This window comes from Silene latifolia, chromosome 7 (genome assembly GCF_048544455.1).
Source record: "Silene latifolia isolate original U9 population chromosome 7, ASM4854445v1, whole genome shotgun sequence".
Lineage (NCBI taxonomy): Eukaryota > Viridiplantae > Streptophyta > Magnoliopsida > Caryophyllales > Caryophyllaceae > Silene > Silene latifolia.
In genome coordinates, this window is record NC_133532.1 from 107842502 (window position 1) to 107864301 (window position 21800).

Here is a 21800-nt window from a genome sequence, read left to right on the forward strand (position 1 = left end):
ACCACCCTTCAAATGAACTTCGTCCTCGAAGTTTATTCACACTCATAAACATAATACTACTGCAAGCACTGCCATGACCTTTAATAGTATCAACCACAACATAAATCCATCCCTTATTCTACACCAAGGCTCAAACTTTCAAATATACCGCAACATGTACAACCATCAAACTCTCTTTGTTGCATCCTACTCTTCTTAAGATAAATGGTACATCCTCGTAACCCACTAGTACTAGATCCTTTGTTATAGTTCCCATAATCCTCATCACCACCGCATGTCAACGATAACCGACTATAACCTCAACACCTAAAACCATTCCTATATCCAGGGCTCTCTTTCTATTACAGTTCTGATACCTCAAATCATTATGCACTTCATCTAACCTATACCATAAAATTCTCAGCATAACCACTACTCCAACTCTTCAACATTACCACAAAACGACATACTTCTTTATGTATGCACTTATCTCCACGATCATAACTCACGATCCACAATTGTTACACCACTACTACAAATTCAGGTAACTACAACGCCCCTTTAACAACGCTTATTCACGAAAATCACCATAAGACATTGTAGAATGGATGGCGTGAATTTTACTAAAATTAATTACAAGGGTTATGTGTTGATAACCATTGTTATAGGTTTTAACAACGGGTCCAACTTTCACAACCGTTTTTAATATAAAAACTAATAATAACAGTTTACTCTGTAATACATTATTGTTTATAATTTGGCGCAAAGTTAGTGAAAAGTAATTACAACGGTTATATATAAACCTGTTGTTAATACTTTTTAACAACAATTTTCTAAGGACCCGTTGTTAATATATTCTCTAATGACAACGGGTTTATGTGTAAAAACCGTTGTCAATACTTTCCATAATATAAACCACACAAACACAGATCAGCGTAGCCACAAACACAAACCTAACACAAACACAAACATACACAAACAGAAACACACACTTTCTCATCGTCTCTTTCTCTCTTTCTCATCGTCGCCTTATCATCTCTCCGTCACTGTTGTTGTCATCGTCTCTTACTTTCTCTAATTATCAGGTAAATATGCATGGTTTAATTTAGGTTTTGTCATCTCAGTCATTATTTTCTTTCTCTAATAATTTCATTTGCATGTGTTTTTATCGATCATTATGTTCTTTATCAAAGTATTATTCGCTTAATTATTTTTGTCACTGTTGTTTTTCTGCGTTTATTAGCTTGTAAAACAAATTAAATAAAATAAAACAAAGAAGAAGATGATGGAGAGGAATGCATAATAAACTTAATTAATATATATATATATATATATATATATATATATATATGTATATATATAAAAAAACGAATTACATTGCTAAAAATGCAATTCTTAGATATGCATAGAGAGTCTTATTCTCTTCTATAATATCCATCCTCTCCTCCTTTGCTATTTGGAGGTTTCGTTCAGCAGTTGTTATATCATCATATAGCTGCAACATCTGCTGCTCTGTCAAACCATTTTTTTTGGCGTCCTTGAGTGCTTCCGAGCTTCCTCAAGGTAGCTCCTGAACCTGCCCTCAATGTCCAACAACCGGCGGATGAAACTCTTGTTGTACTCGGTCATAATGCATGTCTTACGGATGGTGTCATTCATTGTTGAAGGAAGTTTGAAGTTTGTTTGAAAGATTTAGGGTTTGGAGTTTGTTTTAGCAGTTTAGGGTTTGGAGATAGTGAGATAATGGAATGGTTATTGAGATGATGCATGAATTTATACTTAGTAATGTGTTGTTTGAGTTGTATTTTAATTAATATATGTTTAGGAAGTTGTGCCATCATATCTGCTTCAAATCTTATAACCCTTCTCATTCCATATATTGTCCTTTCATATGCAGGGATTTGGCAGTAATAATGCATGCATCGGAATTATAAGGGGCAGTAATAATGCATGCATCTAGTAATATATAATTTAATTTTTTTTTAAAAAAAATCAACAACAACGGTTTTTAAAAAAAAAACCGTTGTCTTTAGTTATAACAACGGTTTTTTATACTGTAACCGTTGTTATAACTTTCCCACCAAAATTTAGTCACACTTTTCACAACGGTTTTTTCTACTTTAAACCGTTGTTAATAATTTTCACAACGGGTTACTTATAAAAACCAACCGTTGTTAAAACCTTTAACAACGGATGCTTTAACAACATCCGCTTTTTTTATATAACAACGGTTTTTAACCGTTGTTATAGCCTGTATCTGTAGTAGTGCACTGATACCGTCGTTTAGTACCAAAAATAATATTTATAACCTAAGTACTACTAACAGAAGCTAGTGGCAGTCAGGGTCGAACCACAGGGAGGAAGGGAATTTCAGTTGTTCTATATTTTAGTCCAGAAGTAACAAGTAAGGGTGGTGTTTTGAGTTGTTCTATACTAATGGCAATAAATGAACAATAAAAGAAACTGGATTAAATCAAATATAAAAAAAAAGGTGCTAAGATGGTCGGTTCACTATAGCTGCGATGGCACAAAATCCTAGGTAAGTCTGAAATAAAGTCGTGTAGATGGGTAAATAACAAGTCCTCGCGGTCCAAGTTAACCAGTAGCTCCTTTCGGCCTATGCTACTAGCCCCTAAGTCTCACTAATGCTAGCTCTCGCACTGAAAAGTGATTCTTAAAGCCTAAATTACCTGTCTTTCGATCTTAGCAATTTAGTTGTTCTAATTCATTAATTATTTTCCTCCCCTATCTCGCGATCTTAATGGGTTGGTCAATACCAAGCATTTAACAAATAGCCTCTCGGTCTCGCTGTCAAATATTGCTATTAATAAATTAAAAACGATGCTAATCATACACGCGTCAGTCGATCGACCACTATAGGCAGTCGATCGACCAACTAGCTACTGATCGATCGACAGAGAAGCGGTCGATCGACCGATGCCCTAATTCAGGTCGCCTAATTTTACGCCATCTACGCTATAGATCCCCTACATCCTAGCACAAGGGTTTTAGCTACTCATGTCTATGACGAAAATAACAATAAGACTAAGGCATAAAAATACCGAATTCATGATTGAAATAATTGAACGAATAAATAACATAAATTAGCAACACGGCTTTGGGACTCCTAACTAGCAAATCTAACTATAGAGAAATTAAAGCAATAACTGAAATTTGGAACAGAGAATACCGTACGAAATTGCAGCGAATAAAGATCCAAAGGACCGAATGCGCAACAAACTTGTATTGAAGGAAATAATTATAAGTTACGAACCCTAGAATTTTTATGAACTTAAAACTAATGAAAACTGGATGATAAAACTGAAAGCTAAAGCTACGTTATATAGGAATATCACGCAACTCTTATTCCTAAACCTAATTGTAGATACCCGTATCCGTCGATATTGGAATTTATAGAGAACCCGACAAACACCCGATGATGATAGGACACATGTATTCTTTAGTTGTCATTGTCATTATTTGGAGCTCGTTTACGAGGTAGAATGGGCGTCGTCGATGAAGTATTCTATTAATTTAAATGATATTTAAATTAATGTCTTTTTTAAGTGAATTCATTTTTATTATTTTAAATGATATTTAAATTAATGTTTTTTAGTGAGTTCATTTTGTTAATTTAAATGATATTTAAATTATGGTTTTTTAGGTAAATTCAGTTTATTTTATTTTATTTTGAATTTATTTTCCCAAGTTTATTTTATTGAAAATAAAATAAATAATTGATTTGAAAAATCATTTTATGAGTATATTTGATTTGAAAAGTCATTTATTTTAATGGGTTAATTGATTTGAAAAATCGATTTGAAAATCGAAAAGAACTCGTTTTGAACACTTGTTTTTGAGCTCGATTTTAGCTCGGTTTTTGAGCCCGTTTCCTTTACGAATTGGCACGAATCTCGAGTACATTAACCAACCCAAGCCTCTACCCATCCACCCTTGTTCGAACCCCCTATCCACGGCCCAATTTCCATCCCCAAATCGTCCCAAACAGCCCGCAACAAACGAGCAGCCCCCCTGTTTTGGCAGCTCAATCTCGAGCCCAAAACCCGCTCCAAACACTACCAAGACCCGTACCCATTAACCCTAACCCATACCCTAGTATCCTACCCATATTATGCCTAGTGTGGATCCCGCGGACGCAGTTCCCGAGGGCCTTGTCCACAGTTTGGCGACTCTGCTGGGGAAAAGAGGACTAGTTACACTTTGTTTCTAGGGTCTTTTCCTCCGAGGTGAAACTTGAAAAGAAAGTGTTGGAAAGTAAAACATTACTCATAGTGCTACGATTCATGCATAAACCCTTAAGGACTTGCCCGGGCCGTCCCAGCGTTTCTTCGTGATGCGTGGGGGGCGACGTCCCACTATGCTAGGAAGCTGCACATTGCTCGCTTCCACTTCACCTCGCGTGGTTCTTGATGGTGGGGACGATCTTCTAGGTACTCTACCTTAAGACACCTTGCTCTATAAGACCGCAAAAGGATGGAGGGCATAGACCTTCTTGTAGAAGACTTGCCGAGACTTAGAGATGTCTAGGAGCATACATCCTTACAACATGAGAATGACAATGTGCAATTTGTTTTCCCGAGTCTTTTTCGAAATTTCACATGTCCTTTTCAAAACCGAACTTTTGAACAACTTACTTTCAAAATAGCATGGTTTTAAAAACGCGGAATGCTGCCCAGATAGGACTAGAAATTTCGGCCAAAACAAGCCTTTATAGCCGGCATGCTGCCCATTTCAAGTCTCATTTTTCAAATCGATCTTTCGTTTTTCAAAATCAATCCGAAATGCCTCTCGAACCTCAACCAAGCATGAAATGCGTCGAGTCGTGTCCGGGTCATGGCCGTGTTAGGCCAGGCATTTTTTCATTCCAAGAGTCTAGAACACGACCTTGTTGGGTCACCCGAGCTCACCTCCTGGGCTTTGAGTCATGTTGGTCGACCTTTTGGTCTAGAATAGTCCACAAAAAACGTCCAAGCTAGGCCCTTATGGACGTTTCACATGAACCCCTGGGCTATGTTAGCCCAATCACGGGTTTAGTCACACCAAGTCCAGTTTAGAATCGAGTTATGACAGTTTGAGTCAGGTCGTTTTGCCGAGTCTAAAATGAACCAAGGTCTAAATCCAACCGTGAGTCGAACCTTTGGTTAGTCAGTCTCAAGTCGAGTCTTTGTTTGAGTCAAGTTGGGGTCGTGTCCTTAAGTGTGCAGGGGCTCTTACTTTAAATATTGACTCAGTACGGGGTTTTCTTGTAGAAAGGCCGCCAAAAACCCGACGTCAAGCAATGGAAGATGCTATTAACAAGCTCACTGAGGCCGTGAACCTCATGATGACCCGAATGGATGCAATCGAATCTAAGCTGAGTGAAGATTCCCCTCCATCTACCCCACCCTCGGCGATCCGGAGAAACGGTTCAAGTTCATCGAAGACCGTTTGAAACTCTCCTAGGGGAAGAACATCCACTATGAGAATGCTAGGGCCTATGCCCCGATTCGGGATAAGTTGCCCACGAACATGGTACTCTTTGACATCCCGAAGTTCAAGGGCACCGAAGATCCATCCACCATGTTAAGGCCTATAAAGGGTACTTAGCACCGAAGGGATTACCGCCGATATGCTCTCCGAAATTTTCGCCCAATCTCTCGGGTGAACACCCAAAGGCGTGGTTCTATAATCTTGACCTCAAAAACTTCCCCACTTTCGAAGATATTACGGTGGAGTTCGCAAGCACTATCTTGACAATGTTGAGATTCAAACCAACATAAGAACTTTGGAGGTTATGACACAAAAGGAGAAAGAGGGCTTTACTGAATTCCTCGCAAGATGGCGCGCTGAAAGCGTAAAACTAGCTAAGAAGCCTGATGAAGTTGAAATGGTAGATAAGTTCGTGAAGAATTTACGACCTGTTTACCGTAATGCTCTGAAGTACCAAAATTTTGGTTCTTTCAAAGAATTGATAAGGATCGGGATAAAGGTAGAGGACGATGTCCGAATTGCTGAAGCTGAGAAGCCAAAGGGATACCAAGGGGCTTCGTCATCTAAAGCAAAAGCACCCGCAGCGGCCCACTTTGTTGAAACTGTCAATCTCTTAGATGGACAGTCAAAAAGGCCTCCGCGCCAAGCTCCGAGGGCATTCACCGATATCGGATGCACTTATACATATGCTCTCCAAAGGCTCATAGCCCAAGGAAAGCTGAGGCCTATTGGTCCAACTCCGGACCCTCCCGCTGATCAACAAGGTAAATGGTATAAACCAAATGCCTACTGTGCCTTTCATCAAGGGAAAGGCCATGATATCGAAAGGTGCTATCGATCAAGCACGAAATTCAAGACATGATCGAGAATGGAACACTCCCGATCCCAACTGTTAAACCCAATAACATCACCAATCCATTTGGCGATCACACCAACTTTGTTTCTGTCGAAGACAATGTCGATTATTCCCATCTTATCCGCCCATGTCACTTGAAAGGGGTGTTTATCGGGAAAATATTTGTGGATTGCTTTGCATTCTTGCCAAACCCGAAGAATGAAATTCAAGTCGGGAGTCTTGCTCTAGAATGTACTCCTCTCGTCAACGAAGTTAATAAAAGACAATTCGATTCACCGACCTTCATCATTGGCGTAGATCCTCAGAGGACTACCTCGGGATGGAGGCAGACCATCAAAGGGATCAAGGACAAGAGCCGAGCATCTAAGTTGACAGCTGAACAAGGGAAAGCTCATGACCAGATTTGAAAATTATGAGTCGGGATCTGTTTTCTTATCTTAGTCGAGTCGAGTCTAGGAGTTTCTTTTCTTGAAGTTGAGTCGTTTGTTCCGCGATGACCTAGGGTGTGTCCTAGGAATCGTTCTTCCGAGTTTGTCAAACTTTTGCCATTCCAATAAAAGGTTGCAGTTTCGTTTCCCAAATTGTCTTGTTTTCAATCCTCAATCATTCAAAAAGCATGATAAAATGCACAACACACTCAAAGGCATCCCTGGGGTAGAAATATGTCCCGTTTCAAAATGTAAGGTACACTAGGATCCTGTGTTTGATTCCTTTACCTATTCCATGTCTGGCGGTAGAAAACCTCCATCAGAACCAGTGCTTATGACAAGCTTTTAGATGATTCTATGAAGAACCCAGACTAGCTCCTTGTTTCCCCTATCAATGACGGAAGGCAGGCCTTTTCCCCATAAAATCATCCCATCTCGAAGAGAGAGGAGACCAACCCGTTCTAGCAAGGAATTGTTAGTTCTGACTCAAATTAGTGGCGAAGCCAAGTTTTCAAGGTGTATCCATTTGTGACTAAGAGAATGAATAGAAGACCATTTTCAAGAAGAGAAGAAAAAAAAAAGATGAAAAAGAATGAAAAGATGAGAAAAAAAAAGGACGAAATAAAAAGCAAAAGAAAAAAATGAAAAAAGATGAAAGAAAAAGAAAAAAAAAAAAGATGTTGAAGTTATTGCGGAATGCTTTTTGGTTGAATGTCGAAGTTACAGAAGCCAGAATTCAAGTCAAGTACCCATAGTTGAAGTTCAATGGGCGAAGCCCAAAAGCTTAAGTAGTAACCTCTTTACCCATAAGTCCTTCCTGAGACAGTTACAAAGGGATAGTCGGGAATTTTGAGAATTATTCCGCTTGTGCTGTGACACCCAACCTTTAGGGTCCAGACATGGAAATTTGAACCCACATCATTTTTCAACCCATTTGCACTCGGGGTTCATCAAACCCGAGACACCCATTCCAACCACATCAGCAGCCATAGCCTTTGGCCTTAGCACCACAAAACAAACCTTCAGAATGATGGTTAACCTTTCCAACTTGTTATTACCAAGCTCCACATCCCAAAGAAACACAGCCTTTTGTACCAACCCTAGACACGGGATTTAACGGTACTTTACAGGCTAGAATGGGATATGACATGATACCTTAGGTGAAACCTTCGAGTGTGTACACACAATCAAAATGCCATGTTTATGCACCTTGATCGAACTACGTCGGATTTGATTTCGCTCCACGCGAATATGTAGGCAGTCCTTCAGAATATGGGATTCAATCCACTCATCAACCAAGTTGTCATCTTGTCGGTTTCTTACGGGTCTTAACCAAGTCCAAATGAAGCCACCTTTGTTTGAGTCGGTCTTAGCACTCGATGTAGGCTAGGATGAGGATATAGGTTCGGATGAATGGTACCGAGTCTCAGAATGAGCTTTATCTAATGGTTTAGGCAAAGATGCTGAGTCACATAGATGTGGGTTTGTGTTGGGAACAGAAAATATGAAAAACCCGCTGAAAAGAAAGAAGGCGTGGAAGAAAAATAGTAAAAGCCCGCTGAAAAGAAAGAAGGCGGTGGCAAGAAATATGAAAACTCGCTGAAAAGAAAGGAGGCGAGGAGAAGAGTGACAGATTGTTCCCAACAAGAGTGATGTGTGATGTCCAACTGTTCTCATAAAATCAGTCGGTGTTTAGTGTCTCGGCGAAGCCAACGTTGTTGCTCCGTGAGTTTAATCCACCTTGTCAATGCCAAGTGATCTTGATTCCCAAGTGCCCTCGGGAGCACGCCCATACCATACGATATCTCCGTCCCAAGTTCGACGACCTTGTGATTCCCATTTGCCATCTTTTGGCGCCGGAACGGCCAATTTACATTTCTACCCCCAACAAGTCAATAATTGAATTTAAACTCGTGCACACTTACGGTTTTATTTTCCTTTTTTGTTTTACGGTAGCGGGCTATGCACACGTTATTTACGGGTCATACAGAGTGTCTGAGTCGTATTTCCTGCTCACCCGTCAAGGTTCGATTTCAAAAAAAAAAGAAATTTCAAAATTCCAAAAACTTTTTGCGAATTGTGGATAGATGACCCAAGTAGTGGAATCTTTGTGGGTCGATGATCCAATCCTTCAAAATTCAAAAATTCAAAATTCAATTTTTGAAGGGCCGATGGCCCAATATTCTAAATGATGACAAATTCGAAATTCGGGTCGATGACCCAATTATTCAAAATTTTCAAATTCAATTTTCGGGTCGATGACCCCAATCTTTCAAAATTCAAAATTTCAAATTCAATTTTTGAAGGGTCGATGGCCCAACATACCAGGTGATGTCAAATTCAAAATTCGGGTCGATGACCCAATTATTCAAAATTTTCAAATTCCATTTTCGGGTCGATGACCCAATATTTCAAATGATCTAATTTTAAGATCGATGATCCAAATGTGCTTATGTGATGATTATTGCTTGTACATTTATGTTTCAAATGTAGCAGGATATGCTTCAACTCGGGGCTCTAAAGTCTTCGACTTTAGAGCCATCTAATCAGGGGCTCGGCGTTGGCTTCAGAGACCATTATCAAGATGAAAAGGATGACATCCACTCAGAATTCAATTCAATACAAGAGTATGAAATGGAAGAATTCCGTGGCTGAAAGCAAATGATGAAAGCGGCGGCAACCTCCTTGGAAAGTCCCGTCTCATTCGGACAAGTGCCAGCAGATGATAAATTTTGGGCAAATGTCAGCAGATGATGAATTTTGGACATACGCCAGCAGATGATAAACTTTGGGCATGTGTCAGCAGCTGCCGAACTACGACGCGGGTTTGATTCCGTCAGAAACGGATACGTAGGCGCCTAAGGATAAGGCTCAATCCACCTTTTATGCAATTTTTGGGTCGATGACCAACGATGATATTTCGACGCAACAGAAGCAAGAGTCAATCTCCAACGAAGTTTCAGGTATGGTTTCTTCTTATGGCTGGCGAGCTTATGTACGCAAGTCTAATGGACTATAAACGACCCGAAGAATCCTCAGGTCGAAAGGGACCTGGGGTATACTTTGACTTTCGCCTTGTCTAAGCCTCAGTCAAAGTGGAGGCTCTGTAGATACCCGTATCCGTCGATATTGGAATTTATAGAGAACCCGACAAACACCCGATGATGATAGGACACATGTATTCTTTAGTTGTCATTGTCATTATTTGGAGCTCGTTTACGAGGTAGAATGGGCGTCGTCGATGAAGTATTCTATTAATTTAAATGATATTTAAATTAATGTCTTTTTTAAGTGAATTCATTTTTATTATTTTAAATGATATTTAAATTAATGTTTTTTAGTGAGTTCATTTTGTTAATTTAAATGATATTTAAATTATGGTTTTTTAGGTAAATTCAGTTTATTTTATTTTATTTTGAATTTATTTTCCCAAGTTTATTTTATTGAAAATAAAATAAATAATTGATTTGAAAAATCATTTTATGAGTATATTTGATTTGAAAAGTCATTTATTTTAATGGGTTAATTGATTTGAAAAATCGATTTGAAAATCGAAAAGAACTCGTTTTGAACACTTGTTTTTGAGCTCGATTTTAGCTCGGTTTTTGAGCCCGTTTCCTTTACGAATTGGCACGAATCTCGAGTACATTAACCAACCCAAGCCTCTACCCATCCACCCTTGTTCGAACCCCCTATCCACGGCCCAATTTCCATCCCCAAATCGTCCCAAACAGCCCGCAACAAACGAGCAGCCCCCCTGTTTTGGCAGCTCAATCTCGAGCCTAAAACCCGCTCCAAACACTACCAAGACCCGTACCCATTAACCCTAACCCATACCCTAGTATCCTACCCATATTATGCCTAGTGTGGATCCCGCGGACGCAGTTCCCGAGGGCCTTGTCCACACTAATATACAATGGGCTTAAGCTAAATCTCGTCTTTAAATTATCGTCAGACCCGTGGAGTGGTCGATCGACCACTTGGACCAGTCGATCGACCAATAGCGCTGTACAGAATTGCATTCTGACGATTCCTGCAGCGCGCACCGATCTTAAAACAGCTGCCATTTCTTCGTTACTTGGTCAAATCAGGCGTTCTATGCGGCGTTGGAAAGCTAAGAGGATAAGCTTTCATCTCCAATTGGAATAACTCGATTATCTGCTATAGAACTCGAGATATAGCCATCTGAAGCAGCCTGCAATGTCGTGAGGTGCTTCTTTGCTTGTTAAACTCGTACGCACCCATGCTTTTGCTATCTTCAGGCCTTGAAATGCATTCTAAACTTCAAGTCCGAGTTAAATACTCATGTCCTTCCTAAGCTTAGCTTCCGGGGTCAAGATTTGGTTCATTTTCTACTCATTTCCGCAATAATCTGCAATATTACATAAAAACACGAGAGTAGACAGAAATAGGGAAAATAGTAGAATAAACTACATATAATAGACATAAAATGCGTGGAAATAAAGATGTAAAACATCATATTACAGACACGCATCAAACTTCCCCAAACCAAACCTTTGCTTGTCCCCAAGCAAACTAAATGCAAAACTAAATTTAGATAGAAAGGAGCAAAACATGGACAAACTGAAAATCGTCTACTTAAACCAATTTAATGCATATGAATCAACTACTAATAGCTCAATGTCACGCAAACGAATTTATGCATATTTCGAAAAGATGTTGAACGTTTGACCTTGCAAGACTTTCAAGATTGGACTCTCCCGGGTCACTCTTCTCTCAACAAAGCAAATGGTAAGCAATTTATACGTAAGAGAGAAAGAAACAAAAGTCGCTCACCTAGACTCAACCAACATGATTATGCATGCAATATAGTATGATAAGTAATTCTAGCTACCGTGCACATACATTCCAACCATTCAGGGTCCATCACATGCCGAATACTTGCAAAGATTTGGATAAGTGAGGCTATGGGTAAGAAGAGGCAAAACAATATGGGAATGAGAGGGAAATAGCCAAGCTAGCATCCTATCAAACGGAATAAATACATCCACTTCTAACTCAATGAAATAAGCTCAAATGCCTTAATCAATATGGCATACAAATCACTAATCCAACCTCAATACTCCTCATAAAATACAAATTGCAACATAGGAGTAAGCTTTTCTTTTTTTCTTTCTTTGCCGTTTCTTTTTCTTTTGTTTTTTCTTTTTTTGTTTTTCGTTTTTTTTTTCTTTTTCTTCGGCAGTCGCTATTTTTCAATTTTTTCATTTTTCAATTTTTTTATTTTTCTTTTCTTTTCTCCTTCATTCATTACCAACTTCATAGAGTGCAAATCGAGCCAAAATTGATACAATACAACGAATACCACTAAAACTACTAAACTAGCTCAGCAAAGGGTAGGCTTAGTTTATGGATTGTAGTTAAAGGGTCAACTGGCAATTTTTGGCTAATGTGAAGCTAATGGGTAAAATGAATAAAAGGGATTTTCGCAAGCATTCTCCAAACATGCAATACCAACCACTAACCCGAATGTATGCAGGCAAAAAGAAATTAAATGTCATACTTGTGCAAATTAATGTTACACGATATGCAGGGAGTAACTACTCACAATCCTAAATGAAACTGGTCATGAATGACACCAGTTTAAAAAGCTCTAATTCCTTAGAAAGTTTTGTAGTTTGCCAAAATTTCAAGTCAAGTCTAATTGTTCAACAAATTTTGAAACGAAATTCGAGATATTGCAAAAACTTTTGCTAAAAGATGTGATAAAATGCAGGGTATAAGCAAATGACAACTATCAGTAATGAATACTCCAATCTGACTCAACCTAATATGCAAAATTAAACGTGATATTTTAGAATTTTTTTTGAAATTTCTCAATTTTTTGGATTTTCTGTATATATAGGGGAAAATAAACAACAATGCAAGACAAAAATGTAAACGTGTAACTGAAATGCAATAAAAACAATGCAAATGCGACGCAAAACCCTTCGCCAAACCAAATCACACAATGTCCCCATTGTGCGATATCATGTATAAAGAAGCAAAAGGAAATGGGATTTTGCGATAAATAACTAAATAAGACATGAAATTGGGACTAGGAAACTTACAAGATTTTAAGCGCAAAAGGAAACCTCCCCAAACCAGCGTGAGCTAGGAGGTTTTAGAGAGATGCTACCAATAACTACCGAAAAGACAAACAAAAGTACCGTGCATGCGTAAATCCGAGAAAACAATTTATTAAACGCAAAATTATGTGTAAAATAAAGAATTGGAAGAAAACAGAAATAAATCGGAGAATAAAGTGGAGAAAAGACTCCCTCAACTCCGCAAACCGACCAAACACAGCAGGGGAATGATCGATAACAGGTACAGCAGCGAAAGTGGTCGATCGACCACCTCACCCAGTCGATCGACCAAGGTGACACGAACAAAAGCTTTCAGAATCGTAGCGATCGGTCGATCGACCACATAGGCCAGTCGATCGACTGAAAAACCTGCTGTAACTTCTGATTTCTTCTAATTAGCTCAATAACTTGAACTAATATGGTCTATAAACCTGCAAAAGCACATAATAACGCGCCCAAAAATTGCGCACAACCCAAAGTAATAGTTTAAAGCATAAATAAATCCTAAGCAAACTTATAAAAGCGAAGTCTCGCGCAAACCAAAAACAGTAAAAAGTCTTAAATGCGATAAATTGTCTTAAAAACTCAAGCATTAAATTATTTATCCGCGAAAAACGCGGGATAACTCCGACCATGGCCTTTGGCTAGATGCAGTCGCCTCAGCAATACTAATCTCAGCAGATGGAGACCACCCATCTCCGTCATCTAGGTAACTAAATGGATTGTCAGCAGCTCTAGCCCTCCATGCTCTAGTATCGTCCGGCTCATCGAACTCCATATCATACTCCATGCCTCGCTCTGACTTCTTCAAAGCTGGAAAATCAGGCGGCTCTTTCTTCCCCAAACCAGCTCCTGAAATAGTCAAAGCAGCAAAATCTTCCTCCATCTTGCTCCCAATCTGGGGCGGAGGTGTTAGAGCAGAAATAAGGGTAGGAATAAAAAATGGGACATCATCAATATGCAGTCGATAGTGTACCTCATCTGCCGATTTCTGGAGCCGCTCAGGAAATGGAGGCTTTATCGACAACTTGGCCCGCTCTTCTACTTCCTTCCTTGAAACATCCTTTGAATTAAGGACCTTGTCCTTATCAACACGTGGAAGCGACTTCATGGCTCGCTCTATGAACGACACGTCAATAACTCGGGCCGAAGTATCACGTAAATCGACAATATCGGACTTGTCCATGTTTAAAACCCTCGTCACATCATCATTAGCTGTCGAATTTTGCAATTCAAATGACGGTTTTGCGTTCGCTTTCGGGTATCTTTGGTCGGTCGACCAGTGGTGTTGGTCGATCGACCATGAGCACTGGAAACGTGATCTCTTTCTGCATTAGAAATTTTAACATGCTTCTCCATATTTCCCGAATCCTTTCCTTGCTGATTAGCCGCTAAGATTGCTATTTGGCTTTCAATTTTCACCATATGGGCCATAAGAGCTTGATCTTAGTTCTCAATTCCGCAATCTCATTGGTGTCATGAACCGAAGCATTTCGCTCGAATTTTCTTGCTTCAATTGTGCCACCTCAAGCATTTTGATTGAGCATTAACGAAGCCTCAAGTGCCGCAAAAGTACTCATCTCTACACTTGCTTTCCGCGTTGTCTACTCTCCAAACTTGTCGATTTTTCATTCTCGAGCTTCAAATTGTGCTACAATTCTGGAGACGTTTGACATCTTGGTGGAAGAATCAAAGGTACTAAAGCCTTCCCTTTGATGTTCTCCTTCCAAAATCCTGCTTAGATAGGACCTGAAAGACCTATAAAAACAAACTAAAGGAAAAAGATGAGAACTGTCTCAAGGAATAAATCCCTTGAGGCTAAAGACAAACTAAAATAAAAACAACTAAAACTAGCGCTACCTCCCCGGCAACGGCGCCAAAATTTGATACCGTCGTTTAGTACCAAAAATAATATTTATAACCTAAGTACTACTAACAAAAGCTAATGGCAGTCAGGGTCGAACCACAGGGAGGAAGGGAATTTCAGGTTGTTCTATATTTTGACCCGAAGTAACAAGTAAGGGTGGTGTTTTGAGTTGTTCTATACTAATGGCAATAAATGAACAATAAAAGAAACTGGATTAAATCAAATATAAAAAAAAAGGTGCTAAGATGGTCGGTTCACTATAGCTGCGATGGCACAAAATCCTAGGTAAGTCTGAAATAAAGTCGTGTAGATGGGTAAATAACAAGTCCTCGCGGTCCAAGTTAACCAGTAGCTCCTTTCGGCCTATGCTACTAGCCCCTAAGTCTCACTAATGCTAGCTCTCGCACTGAAAAGTGATTCTTAAAGCCTAAATTACCTGTCTTTCGATCTTAGCAATTTAGTTGTTCTAATTCATTAATTATTTTCCTCCCCTATCTCGCGATCTTAATGGGTTGGTCAATACCAAGCATTTAACAAATAGCCTCTCGGTCTCGCTGTCAAATATTGATATTAATAAATTAAAAACGATGCTAATCATACACGCGTCAGTCGATCGACCACTATAGGCAGTCGATCGACCAACTAGCACAGTCGATCGACCAGAGAAGCCAGTCGATCGACCGATGCCCTAATTCAGGTCGCCTAATTTTACGCCATCTACGCTATAGATCCCCTACATCCTAGCACAAGGGTTTTAGCTACTCATGTCTATGACGAAAATAACAATAAGACTAAGGCATAAAAATACCGAATTCATGATTGAAATAATTGAACGAATAAATAACATAAATTAGCAACACAGCTTTGGGACTCCTAACTAGCAAATCTAACTATAGAGAAATTAAAGCAATAACTGAAATTTGGAACGGAGAATACCGTACGAAATTGCAGCGAATAAAGATCCAAAGGACCGAATGCGCAACAAACTTGTATTGAAGGAAATAATTATAAGTTACGAACCCTAGAATTTTTATGAACTTAAAACTAATGAAAACTGGATGATAAAACTGAAAGCTAAAGCTACGTTATATAGGAATATCACGCAACTCTTATTCCTAAACCTAATATACAATGGGCTTAAGCTAAATCTCGTCTTTAAATTCTCGTCAGACCCGTGGAGTGGTCGATCGACCACTTGGACCAGTCGATCGACCAATAGCGCTGTACAGAATTGCATTCTGACGATTCCTGCAGCGCGCACCGATCTTAAAACAGCTGCCATTTCTTCGTTACTTGGTCAAATCAGGCGTTCTACGCGGCGTTGGAAAGCTAAGAGGATAAGCTTTCACCTCCAATTGGAATAACTCCATTATATGCTCTAGAACTCGAGATATAGCCATCTGAAGCAGCCTGTAATGTCGTGAGGTGCTTCTTTGCTTGTTAAACTCGTACGCACCCATGCTTTTGCTATCTTCAGGCCTTGAAATGCATTCTAAACTTCAAGTCCGAGTCAAATACTCATGTCCTTCCTAAGCTTAGCTTCCGGGGTCAAGATTTGGTTCATTTTCTACTCATTTCCGCAATAATCTGCAATATTACATAAAAACACGAGAGTAGACAGAAATAGGGAAAATAGTAGAATAAACTACATATAATAGACATAAAATGCGTGGAAATAAAGATGTAAAACATTATATTCCAGACACGCATCATGCACACACTCACATTATCTTCTCAACTTCTTTTCTTTTATTACCGCAAAACTCACCCATAAATTAACCTGATACTAATTCCCAACACTCCGTACTTACCGTCTCAATAAAAGGTTATAAACCACCTGTAGTTTTCAGTTCAGTACAACACATGTTCCACAAATCACATGTCACTACCATGTCAAAAAAGGCCTCCTCTAAAACTAAAACAAAATGTAATACCCGTAAATTCTATTAATAAGATAAAATACAGATATTCGTGAAATTTGATTAAAAAGGAAAAACGAGTATAAATAGACGATTTATATAATAAATTAATTATAGATATTAATTTGATATCAATTAAAATTCTATATTTATCAACTAAGGTATAATCATAATAATAATGTTTTGGCAACGAAAGATGCATAAAACTGTCTTGCATTCCGTCTAACAATGGGTCGCGTAAAACTCCATCGCATAATCATCAGTTGTGCAATACAAAATTTAGAAAATTACCCTATACTTATACTCGTAACCACCCTAGTGAACACCACCAAGGCATGCTCATATATCAACTAATGCATGAGAAAAATTTTATCCACTTTGTTCCCCTTTGGTGCCACCACCCCCTTCCCTTTGTCCGCCTCTTTTTATTTTTCCAATTCACCTAAATTAAAGTCTTAAAACTCATTCACCACACACACACACACACACACACACACACACACACACACACACGCACACACACATACACACACACACACACAACCATATTCAAAATCATTTTTCCACAAACATAAACAACTATTGAGATAGAAAGAGAGTGAGAGTTAGAGGAAGAAGGGTAGAAGAGCTAGAAGGAGGAGGATCTTTTGCCACTTGAAGTCTTCACTTAGTAAGATCATTTGAAAACCTTAAATATGATTTTTTCACCTTGTCAGCATACATTTACATGTCACCTATATCTAAACTTGAACATATAAGTCTTCATCCATGCATGCAAATGATTAAAGCTAGTAAAAACCATTAAATTATTAAAAACGTAGGATGCATGTTGTAGATCTGTAATCACAGGTTAAGATTGATATTTCTCGATGAAAACAATATATAACGTGTATTTTGTTGTCTTTAGTACGCTCACAAAATTTCGTAGCTTTTGCATGCACCATTTTTAAATGCAAAATAGAACACCACAACATGTTTTCTAACTATCTGAAACACTAGATCTCACTAAAAGAGTCCTAAAAACATATATATATATATATATATATATATATATATATATATATATATATATATATATATATATATATATATATATATATATATATATATATATAGAAATACGATCTGTCGAACCTAAAGTTCGGTGCGAAGAATCTTGAATCGAATTAGAACTATTGGATTGTATGGTTAAGATTAAAGGCCCAACCCCTTTAACCCACAAATACCTCACGTATAATCCCATAGCCCAACAAGATTCTCACCCCTTTCACTCATATCAGCCATCACCCCACCGGCGGCAGCCGTCACACGGATCCACGCCGGCAGCCACCACTAGAACCACGATGGCGCCTTCGACCACTCTATCTCCGGCGATGCGCCACTTCTCTCCCTTATTTTCTCTCTACTCTTTTCCAACCCTGCGATTCACCCGCCGTCGTCGATGCCGAGCCTAGACGTCGCCAGCGTCTCGCCTGTCTCGAGGTAAGTTATCGCCGGAAATGCGCCGATAAAGAGGCTATGTGGGATGTCGAGTGAATGTTATGTCGGAGAAACGACAATCAGATCTCGAATTTCGAAAAAAAAAATTAAATATAGCAACAAGGCTCGGACGCTCGGTGATGCTAAGGCGGAAATGGATGTCGTGGAGAGAGAATGGCGTTGGGGTGGTGGTGGTCATGAAAGTCGCGTCAGTTTGTGGTCTTGGTGGTGGTGGTATTGGTGTTGTAATGGTTGCAGTTGTGTGGTGGTGGTAGGCTTGCGGTGGTGATGGTGGTGGTAAGATGACGGTGGTGGTGATGCTGACGGCAGCAGTGGTGTTTATAGTGAGTGGTAATAGTGGGAGTAATATGTCTAGGGGTGGCGGTGTCCGTGGAGTGAAGGTGTGGTGGTGGGTGGCGACTATTGGTGCGTGTGGGTTGTCGTTGGAGATGAGGTGACGGTGATGGTGGTGGTGACAGTAGGTTCAATTGGCTGTTGGGTTGAGCTGGTGGTAGTGGCAGGTGGTCGTTCATAGTTTAGGGGGTGAATACATGTATGAATACTACTAGATACATGTATGACTCTTACTAGATACATGTATGATACGTGTATCTGAAAGTATTTATATGTGTATCTGAAAGTATTGATATGTGTATCTGAAAGTACTAATATGTGTATTTGGGAGTATTGCTCATTATTGCTCCTTTTATTCTATTCTATTCTATTTATATTAATCCGCTTTGACTGAGCTAGTTAGTTTGAATGAAGACCACTGAACTCCACCGCCTTACTCCGACCTGGGATCGTAATAAGTAACCCTGGCGTAAGTATTATGAAAAGCACCGCCACAAACACCGGCCCCCAATCTGCCATTCTCCACTACCTTCTCTATTGCTGAATTTACGGTTAAAGCTCCTAGTCTAGGAATGAGAGTGTATAATGTGAAGAATAGTGTGATGTTATGAAACTTAGAAGAAGAATTTGTTTAATTGAAAGTGAAGAAAATGACAAAATAAAGGAAGGTTGATGGAATCAAGTTAGCCTGATCTATCACGTTTGGCATAGTGCAGCTTGTGCACAAGCCAACAAAATTTAGCACATTTTTTCAATATTATTACGCTACTTTATGCATTATATTGTCACTTTTAGATTTTTATTTTGACTTGAATGATACAGGAAGATGTTATTTCACTATTATTTTCTTAATTTAATATATTCTCTCCGTCTCAATGATTTGTTTATTTTTGATTAACACTCCTCATAAGAAATAAAAAAGCTAGACATACTCATTTACCTTGCTAGATACAACAAGTTAAATACACTCCTTTAGATTGCTAGATACAAGTCTTTATCTTGCTAGATACGCTCATTTACCTTGCTATGTACACTCTTTTACCTTGCTAGATACACATCTTTGACAAGCTAGATACACTTCTTTAAATTGCTAGATACACTTCTTTAAATTGCTAGATACACTCATTTGTCTTGCTAGATACACTTATTTCCCTTATTAGATACATTTCTTTACCTTGCTAGTTACACACACTCCTTTTGATTCCTAGGTACACTCATTTACATTGCTAAATACATTTATTTACGTTGCTAGATACACATCTCCCGCAAACTAGATACACTTTTTTAAATTGCAAGATACACTTTTTTAACTTGTTAGATACACATCTTGTGCTAGTTAAATACACTTCTTTAACTAGGCCCAACAAACATTAATCCAGAGAATGTAAATCGTTGCAAAGAAAATGAGAAGATAACAGCCAAAACAGAATCATACTGAACCGAAATCAGATACCAAACCAAATCGAAATGGATACTAATGAAATGGAAACCACTAGGATACACATGCCATTGAAGAACTCAGAATTCAAAATCCCAAAAAAAAATTGCAGCAACACAAAGAACAATAGAAATCAAATTACTAAGATTAATATTGATTAGAAAACAATATTCCAGAAATTTTTACATTAATTTCAACTTCCAAAACACACTTCTAACATAAGAAGATACTTCTAAACTAAAGCCAAAAAGAGCCAATATCTCCAAAACAAACCACCCTTCCAACATAAAAGCCTAAAACTCTTGAGAAGCGGAACCAATCTCGGCTTTGTTACTTCCAGACTTGCCAGCCTTCTTGTTAAGAAGAACATTGTGAATATTGGGAAGAACACCGCCGCTGGCAATGGTGACTGCACCAAGAAGCTTGCTTAGTTCCTCATCATTCCTGATTGCCAGCTGAATGTGTCTTGGGATTATTCTCGTCTTCTATGGAATATTGTTTTCTAATCAATACATTTCTTTTGGGTAAATGATTGCTTCTTTGTTTCACCATCAGGTACAAAAGTCACACTCACCTGGTTACAGGTTTTTAACTTTGAGGAAGTTATATCTTCTCTAGCATCTTTTTCAACTTCAATATCACTGTGACAAGAAACCGGGCCATTGGTAGCTCCATTACTGATAGAAAAATCATCTCTAGCTTCAAAAATTCCATAGAGATAGAGACTCTTCCAACTTCTATCACATGAATACAAGAATTCCATAGAAAAATCATCTCTAGCTTCAAAACTGAACTTATATACGAGTACTACTTTGTGTAACGCATGAAAACTTTGTCATCCCACACCTCAATTCACTATAGAATACCCAATTATTATCCCAATTTACAAACACAATTCATTGCAAACACCGCCACATTTTAATCAACAAATCATCAAACTACCAATTTCAATTGCACAACGCTATGAAATATAACACTAAAACTTATATACGAGTACTACTTTGTGTTAATCATTTGTTTGCCTTTGATTAAAATACGTCTCACACAGAATAGAAATGTAAACAAATGATTGGGACGGAGGGAAAGATCAGAGCAAATACTCGAAAAATTATGAAGATAGACGAAAAGATCAAACCTTTGAGCAGCATAAACGAGAGAGTGATCAGAACAATGCCTAAGACGGATCACCAACAAGGACCCATCACTCCAATCAACAACAGATTTAAGAATTCCATCAATTTTTCTTTGAAACTCGGGAGACCACCACCGAGTCGACATAGTGGAGGATTCAAAAAAATGTTCTAAATCAAGCACTTTTGTGAAGAGAAGGATCTCTGCAAGCTTCCATCCATGGCTTGCAGACCGACATAGCTCCCTTCCATAACTCCTCTAGTGTTAGACGCGAGAGGATGTAGATCAGGCACTCGTGAGAGGTGATGGAGGTTGAGTGTTTATGGTGGGAGGGTGTCGAATTGTTTCATCAGTTGGGTAGAAAAATAAGAAGCGCGATTGAGATTGGCTTTATTTGGTTAGTTCGTACGGTTCGCACCGTACTTTAGTTCGTACCTGACCCCGACCCTATATATATATATATATATATATATATATATATATATATAGTAATAAGATCAAATGAGTCCACCTCTTACATTTGAGTCCATAAGTCTCATTGTGAGCCTTTGGATCTTGGAAATGGAGGGCTTAGATGAGAACCCAAAAATTAAGGTTAATGCTCTAATTTGTCCATCTCCCTCTAATTTTCTCATTAACTACATTAATCATCTTCATCTTTCATTCACCAACTCATTATCACATCTCCTCATTCTCTCTCTATATCTCACTTCTCCATATTCTCTCCAAAAAAACCAAGAAAAAAAAAAACCCAAAAAACCAAACAAATA

General features: G+C 38.6%; 1 long non-coding RNA gene across 1 annotated transcript; it reads right to left on the reverse strand.

The window, feature by feature from the left end:
* Window positions 1–20026: 20026 nt before the first annotated feature.
* Window positions 20027–21464, reverse strand: LOC141592493 (uncharacterized). The gene is made up of 2 exons (XR_012521165.1): window positions 21035–21464; window positions 20027–20636 (listed from the first exon to the last, which is right to left on the reverse strand). It is a non-coding gene; the product is annotated as an uncharacterized LOC141592493 (long non-coding RNA).
* Window positions 21465–21800: the final 336 nt, after the last annotated feature.